We start from the raw sequence: 8,950 nt of genomic DNA on the forward strand, positions 1-8,950 counted from the left end.
CAAAGGGACATAGGGTACGCCCATTTGCCCAGCTGTGCCATTCTGCCGACGTTCATCGGCGTGCGCCGGTCAGGAACCGGTTAATACCGTGTATTGCCCCCTTTACCATCAATGACAGCTTGAAGTCTTTTGTGGTATTTGTGGATGAGGCTCTCTATCTTCTCAGATGGTAAAGTTGCCCATTCCTCTTGGCAAAAAGCCTCCAGTTCCTGGAAATTTTTGGGCTGTCTTGCATGAATGGCATGTTTGAGATCTTTCCAGAGTGGCTCAATGATATTGAGGTCAGCAGACTGAGATGGCCACTCCGGAATACTTTTTTTCTGCTGTAGCCAATGACAGGTCGACTTGGCCTTGTGTTTTGGATCATTGTCATGTTGGAATGTCCAAGTACGTCCCATGTGCAGCTTCCTGGCTGATGAATGCAAATGTTCCTCCAGTATTTTTTGATAACATACTGCATTCATCATGTCATCAATTTTGACCAAATTATCTGTGCCTTTGTAGCTCACACATCCCCAAAACATCAGCGATCCACCTCCGTGTTTCACAGTAGGAATGGTGGACCTTTTATCATAGGCCTTGTTGACATCTCTCCAAATGTAGTGTTTATGGTTGTGGCCAAAAAGCTCAATTTTGGTCTCATCACTCCAAATGACTTTGTGCCAGAAGGTTTGAGGCTTGTCTCTGTGCTGTTTGGCGTATTGTAAGCAGGATACTTTGTGACATTTGCGTAGTAATGGATTTCTTCTGGCGACTCGACCATGCAGCCCATCTTTCTTCAAGTGCCTCCTTATTGTGCATTTTGAAACAGCCACACCACATGTTTTCAGAGAGTCCTGTATTTCACCTGAAGTTATTTGTGGGTTTTTCTTTCATACAGAACAATTTTCCTGGCAGTTGTGGTTGAAATTTTAGTTGGTCTACCTAACCGTGGTTTGGTTTCAGCAGAACCCCTCATTTTCCACTTCTTGATTAGAGTTTGAACACTGCTGATTGGCATTCTTAAATCCTTGGATATCTTTTTATATCCCTTTCCTGTTTTATACAGTTCAACTACCTTTTCCCGCAGATCCTTTGACAATTCTTTTCCTTTACCCATGACTCAGAATCCAGAAACGTCAGTGCAGCACTGGATGAAAGATGCAAGGGTCTGTCAGGAGTCCGGAAACGCATTGACCTTTTATACACACACATACTAATTATGAGCAAACAGATCACAGGTGAGGGTGGTTTATCTTTAATAGTCATTCAAACCCCTTTGTGTCAACTTGTGTTCAAGTTATCAGGCCAAAATCACCAGGGTATGTAAACTTTTGATCAGGGTCATTTGGGTAGTTTCTGTTGTGATTATGATTTAAAAAGAGTAAACACAGTTGGATGATAATAAATGGCTTCAGTCAAACACTAACCATGAGTGAAAGAAAAGTTTTCTGTGTTATCATTCATATTCTCTGAAAAATGGCCAAGAAATCATAAAATCTGCCAGGGTATGTAAACTTATGAGCACAATTGTATGTCACAGCTGTAGTTCCATTGGTGTGAATGTAACCGCTCCAAAATACACTAAAACCTTCATATTTTGGACAAAAGGGTGGTATGTTTGCATCCCCCACATATTTATTTTTGTAATCCATACTAAAAAAATGTGTAACAGCCAGTATGTAAAAAAAAAAAAAAAAAAGTATTAAAGATGAATTCCAGGTGTGGATACTTTTTACATAGTTACATCCTGGTCCAGCTTGGATTAATGTAACTCTGTATATACCAGACCAGTGGGATCCCTCTATAACAGGGGTCTCCAAACTTTCTAAACAAAGGGTCAGGTTATTGTCCTTCAGGCTTAAGGGGGGCCAGACTGTGGCCATCGGGAGTAGAAAAGGTCTCGACTGCAGTGGAAATAAACCCCCCCCCCATCTATGGTGTCAGTGGGAGGAATAGCGCCCCATCGTTGGAGTCATTGGGCCCCATTGCTGATGTCATTGGGTAGAATTGTGCCCCATCATTGGTAGGAACTCTGGCCATTCATTGGTGTCAGTAGGGCAAATTATGCCCCATTGTTGGTGTCATTTGGCCCCATTGATGGTGTCATTGGATGGAATAGTGCCCCATCATTGGTAGGAATTCTGCCCCTTCATTGGTGGCAGTAGGGGAAATTATGCCCCATTGTTGGTATCAGTGGATGAAAACAGTGCCCAAAGGGCCGGATAAAAGCAAGTAAAGGGCCGCATCTGGCCCCCGGGCCAGTTTGGAGACCTCATGTTTTGTAACTACATTTTCCATGATGCTCTACTACACAGCAGAGTGCATGAACATCATGGGAAATATAGTTCCAAAACATCTGGGGTGCCAAGGTTCGCCATCACTGGGCTAGAAGGTGGAAATCACTTTATAGACACCGATATTGCACTGCTACTGCACCACTACTACTACTACAGTGATCTCCACTGGATTCCAGGTCCTGTGCAAAGCAGCTGCCCTGCTGCATTGTAAACACAGGAGGGTGGTCGCTTGGGACAGGCGCCAATCAGAGATCATGTTGCCTTTTCTCAATAAATGCAAAGCGTTCTCTGATTGGATGAGGTGAAGAGGCAGGGACATCATCCCTACCTCATCCAATCAGAGAATGCTTTGTATTGAGAAAATACAAAGAATTCTCTGAATGGTGCTCGTGTCCAGTGACTGACCTCCTGTGTTCACAATGCAGCAGGCAGGCTGCTCAGCACGGCACTCGGAAGCTAGTGGAGATCCCTGTAGTAGTGGTGGTGTAGTATCAATGTCTATACCGTGATTTCCACCTTCTAGAGGGATCTCACAGGCAGTGGCGGCCCATCCATTAGGGGCGCACGGGCTCCTCCCCCCCATCCATGCGTCCGGCCCCCTAATCTACATGAGGGGCGGTGGACGCATGGGGTTTTTATTTTATTTTGAAGCATGTGATTAGAGCCCAATGCTCTAATAGGCTTCCAAAAAGTTGGCCTCGGAGACGCACGGGAAGTCCGCCCGACTGACCACTGTCTCCAGGGATGGCTCACCCGCAGCGGCTCAGCCACAACCAGCACTCCCCGGCTCGGACAGGGGAGGGGAGGAGCGTTATCCCGGGCAGGACATCTGCCCCATGGCACGCGGGGGGGGGGGGGGGGGGCATTGGTGGTGTTCCCTGCATTTATGTCCATCTCCCGCCGGGGGGGGGGTGGCGTTGGTTTGCCGCCCTCCCTCAAATTATTGAGCACCATCCGCCACTGCTCACAGGCATGGAACATAAAAGGCACGGGACCTGGGAGCTAGTGGAGATCACTGTAGTAGCGGTGTAGTAGCGGTGTCTACTTCAGTGATTTCCAGCTTCTAGAGCAGGGATGTCAAACTCAATTTCATTGCGGGCCAAATCAGCATTATGGTCGCCCTCGAAGGGCCTATTGTATCTGTAGGACTAGATGTCTAGAGCACCCCACCCCCATCAGAAGTCAAAAGTCCCCCACCTTCCCTTACATCACAGTGCACCCTCCCTTACCTTGTGCTGCTGCAGGGAAGAAGCTGGGGACAAATCTGGGAAGCAGACAGTGCATGGTCTGGAGGAGATCTGGAGTCAGCTACCGGAGTCTGCTAAATGCTGAGAACAGAGGTGGCGGAGACGAGAGGGTGCTGCGGCAGCACAGAGAGGTGCAGGGTCCTCCTCTCTGCTAGGGGTGGGGGGGCAGAGACGAGCCTCTCTGTGGTTGCACGGAGAAGCGCAGGATCTGGCGGAAGAGTTCTATCCTCCTCTCTGCTACCAATTACTGAGATAAGGTGGGGGACAGAAACGAGGGGGTTGTCGCAGCTTCAGGAGCGGTGTGACCTGGAGGGTCAGGTTCGGCCCGCGGGCCTTGTGTTTGACATGTGTTCTAGAGGGATTGCACAGGTATAGTATAAACATTGGTCCAAGCTGTAAGTAAAAATATCCATACCTGGAATTCTTTAAGGCTCCGTTCACACTTCAAGTGCGACTTTTACACTATCTGGCACTCAAGTCACAACAAAATAGTGCAGGAACCTTTTCAAAGTCGCAAAGATTTGAATGGGTTCTATTAAAATCAATGGGCTGTGAATTGTCATCTCTTCACTCGGATCAGTAAATGGAAGACTACAAGTCCCAATTTCCCCCGTAGATGGGACTCATAGTTCTCAATGGAGCACAAGTGCCTTGATTTTACCGTACTTGTAGTCCATCGATTACTTCCTCCAGCTCCATAACTGAAGGTCCGTACCTCCGTATAGACCGGGGGCTGGAGGACTAAGTCTGCAGGAGCCTGTGAATTGCCCCCACAATGTAACAACTGCAGTTGCAATGCTTTTCAGGCTCCAATGCAAAAAATTAATAAATGCATATTTTTTTCTTTTTTGTAATTTTTTTTTTTTTTTTTTTTAAACATGGAATATGCCTTTACTATATATCAGTCTCATTGTGTGTCTTCACTAGAGCTGCAATGGCCAAAGAAATTCAGCATCAGATGTGTTGGATACCTGCTGCCTTCACACCCACCAGTCACTGCATCTTCTGCTGTGTCCCTGCACAGCTGCAGTGACGTAGCGGTTGGTGAGCCAGATCATGGCGGGCAGCAGAGGAACCCAGGATCAGAAGTGTGGGATGCTGAAGTTGCTTCAGTCAGTGTTCTCAGCAAAGATCAGACATCAGAGAAGCAGCAGGACTGGGGAGTATTATTTTTGCTTCCTCTTTCACAAGCTAGCGTGTTTTTTTTTTTGTGCCACAGATCGTGCCTCTGCGCAACCCAGGGGTACGTCCTCCCTGAGCTAGATAGCACCTACCTGCCCATTTATATACATTGGCTGGGTGGGTAAAAATACCAAATTTGTATTGCATGCACAAGACTCCTGCAGAGCAAGCCCCTGGAAAGTGAAAGTACCCTACACTGGGCCCCTGGCAAGTGAACGTACACTACACCGGGCCCCTGGCAAGTGAACGTACACTACACCGGGCCCCTGGCAAGTGAACGTACACTACACCGGGCCCCTGGCAAGTGAACGTACACTACACCGGGCCCCTGGCAAGTATAAGTACACTACACCGGGCCCCTAGTAAGTGAACGTACACTACACCGGGCCCCTGGCAAGTATAAGTACACTACACTGGACCCCTGGCTAGTATAAGCACACTACACCGGGCCCCTGGCTAGTAAAAAAACACTACACCGGTACACCGGGCCCCTGACAAGTATAAGTACACTACACCGGACCCCTGGCAAATATAAGTACACTACACCGGGCCCCAAGCAAGTATAAGTACACTACACTGGGACCCTAGCTAGTAAAAATACACTACACCGGACCCCTGGCAAGTATAAGTACACTACACTGGACCCCTGGCTAGTATAAGTACACTACACCGGGACCCTGGCAAGTATAAGTACACTACACCGGGACCCTGGCTAGTAAAAATACACTACACCGGGACCGTGGCAAGTATAAGTACACTACACAGGGCCCCTGGCAAGTGAACGTACACTACACCTGCCCCTGGCAAGTATAAGTACACTACACCGGGCCCTGGAAAGTATAAGTACACTACACCGGGCCCTGGTAAGTATAAGTACACTACACCGGGCCCTGGAAAGTATAAGTACACTACACCGGGCCCTGGTAAGTATAAGTACACTACACCGGGCCCCAGGCAAGTATAAGTACACTACACCGGGCCCCAGGCAAGTATAAGTACACTACACCGGGCCCCAGGCAAGTATAAGTACACTACACCGGGCCCCTGGCTAGTAAAAATACACTATACCGGGACCGTAGCAAGTATAAATACACTACACAGGGCCCCTGGCAAGTGAACGTACACTACACCGGCCCCTGGCAAGTATAAGTACACTACACCGGGCCCTGGCAAGTATAAGTACACTACACCGGGCCCTGGTAAGTATAAGTACACTACACCGGGCCCCAGGCAAGTATAAGTACACTACACCGGGCCCCTGGCAAGTATAAGTACACTACACCGGTCCCCATGCAAGTATAAGTACACTACACCGGTCCCCATGCAAGTATAAGTACACTACACCGGGCCCCAGGCAAGTATAAGTACACTACACCGGGCCCCAGGCAAGTATAAGTACACTACACCGGTCCCCAGGCAAGTATAAGTACACTACACCGGGCCCCAGGCAAGTATAAGTACACTACACCGGGCCCCTGGCAAGTAAATGTACACTACACCGGGCCCCTGGCAAGTAAATGTACACTACACCGGGCCCCTGGCAAGTAAATTTACAATTCTAATCTTTTTGGCTCTATACACCACCACAATGGATTTGAAATGAAACAAACAAGATGTGCTTTAACTGCAGACTTTCAGCTTTAATTTGAGGGTATTTACATCCAAATCAGGTGAACGGTGTAGGAATTACAACAGTTTGTATATGTACCTCCCATTTTTTAAGGGACCAAAAGTAATTGGACAATTGGCTGCTCAGCTGTTCCATGGCCAGGTGTGTGTTAATCCCTCATTATCCCATTTACAAGGAGCAGATAAAAGGTCCAGAGTTCATTTCAAGTGTGCTATTTGCATTTGGAATCTGTTGATGTCAACTCTCAATATGAGATCCAAAGAGCTGTCACTATCAGTGAAGCAAGCCATCATTAGGCTGAAAAAACAAAGCAGACCCATCAGAGAGATAGCAAAAACATTAGGTGTGGCCAAATCAACTGTTTGGAACATCCTTAAAAAGAAAGAACGCAACGGCGAGCTCAGCAACACCAAAAGACCTGGAAGACCACAGAAAACAAGTGTGGTGGATGACCGAAGAATTCTTTCCCTGGTGAAGAAAACACCGTCCACAACAGTTGGCCAGATGAAGAACACTCTCCAGGAGGTAGGTGTATGTGTGTCAAAGTCAACAATCAAGAGAAGACTTCACCAGAGTGAATACAGAGGGTTCACCACAAGATGTAAACCATTGGTGAGCCTCAAAAACAGGAAGGCCAGATTAGAGTTTGCCAAACATCTAAAAAAGCCTTCACAGTTCGGGAACAACATCCTATGGACAGATGAGACCAAGATCAACTTGTACCAGAGTGATGGGAAGAGAAGAGTATGGAGAAGGAAAGGAACTGCTCATGATCCAAAGCATACCACCTCATCAGTGAAGCATGGTGGTGGTAGTGTCATGGCGTGGGCATGTATGGCTGCCAATGGAAGTGGTTCTCTTGTATTTATTGATGATGTGACTGCTGACAAAAGCAGCAGGATGAATTCTGAAGTGTTTCAGGCAATATTATCTGCTCATATTCAGCAAAATGCTTCAGAACTCATTGGACGGCGCTACACAGTGCAGATGGACAATGACCCCAAGTATACTGCGAAAGCAACCAAAGAGTTTTTTAAGGGAAAGAAGTGGAATGTTATGCAATGGCCAAGTCAATCACCTGACCTGAATCCGATTGAACATGCATTTCACTTGCTGAAGACAAAACTGAAGGGAAAATGCCCCAAGAACAAGCAGGAACTGAAGACAGTTGTAGTAGAGGCCTGGCAGAGCATCACCAGGGATGAAACCCAGCGTCTGGTGATGTCTATGTATTCCAGACTTCAGGCTGTAATTGACTGCAAAGGATTTGCAACCAAGTATTAAAAATGAAAGTTTGATGGATGATTGTTAATCTGTCCCATTACTTTTGGTCCCTTAAAAAGTGGGAGGCACATATACAAGCTGTTGTAATTCCTACACCGTTCACCTGATTTGGATGTAAATACCCTCAAATTAAAGCTGAAAGTCTGCAGTTAAAGCACATCTTGTTCATTTCATTTCAAACCCATTGTGGTGGTTAGAATTGTGTCGATGTCCCAATATTTATGGACCTGACTGTACACTACACTGGGCCCCTGGCATGTGAAAGTAAACTACACCGGGCCCCCCGGATTCCTGGAAGTGGCGGGCGTCACACGGACTGGTCCAGCTGGATCGTTTTAAGAGGCCGGGGGAGACATCTGGAATTGATTGCATGGCAATAAGGCACCGCGCTGATTTTGGTTGTCAATCCCTTGGATTCTGAGCACTCGGTCTGTCCAGTTATCTGACATCGGGGGGCATCTGTCCTGTCACTGACCTCCAGAAAAAAAAAAACCACTGTGCGCCATTCTCTGGAGGAAAGATGTTTTCTGAGTCAGATTTTCCACACGGAGCACTTGGCCGCTTTTCACTCCTTCAGGGGCTCTGCTAATGTCGTGATTTGGAGAGGGGAGAGATATTTAAAGAGGACCTGTCCATTCTGAAATGTCTGAATCATCGGCCAACTGCGTCAGAGGTCGCTCTGAAATGAGAAAACCCGGCTTTGGCTGGAGACCTCGGAGTGAAAGCCGGACCAGGACTTACTCATGTTTGCATCCAGATAATCTAAGAGGCTCGAGTTTGTTGTAAAACTGATTGAAAGGGAAGCTGGGGCTGATTTACTAAAGGGTCTCGCTCGGCAAATGTAGCGACTGGGGGTATATTTTCTTCTGCGGCAAAGCATCATGGCCACAGCAGCTACAGGGTGAGTGGTTGGGGAGGGGATTGGTCTTTTCCTGGGTGGGAGGGCTGGGTTGCCATTTGAATTTTTTATATGAATATATTTTGCAATAAATAATCCTTGCGGGAGCTTCAAATTGGTGTCAGATCTATTTTCTCCTTTTGGTACAATTAGCCTTAGAGGACACCCCCCACTACTTGGGGGTAAAGCACCACATTACAAGGAGATGAATCTCAGGACCATTCCCCCTTTTTTGGTGTAGAAAGGCAGATGAACCATGAGGGTTTTTCTGCCCCCTCAACTGCTAGTGTCAATGAACCCTTGGGTTGGTGAATGAGGTGCTGCTGTGCCGATTTCCATCAGCCAATCACATGCAAGCAAAAATATTTTTTTTTTTATAGTCCTTGCATGTGATTGGGTATTATTTTCACCACATTCACCAGCAGCCTAT

The sequence above is a fragment of the Aquarana catesbeiana genome, linkage group LG12, assembly GCF_042186555.1.
Source record: "Aquarana catesbeiana isolate 2022-GZ linkage group LG12, ASM4218655v1, whole genome shotgun sequence".
Lineage (NCBI taxonomy): Eukaryota > Metazoa > Chordata > Amphibia > Anura > Ranidae > Aquarana > Aquarana catesbeiana.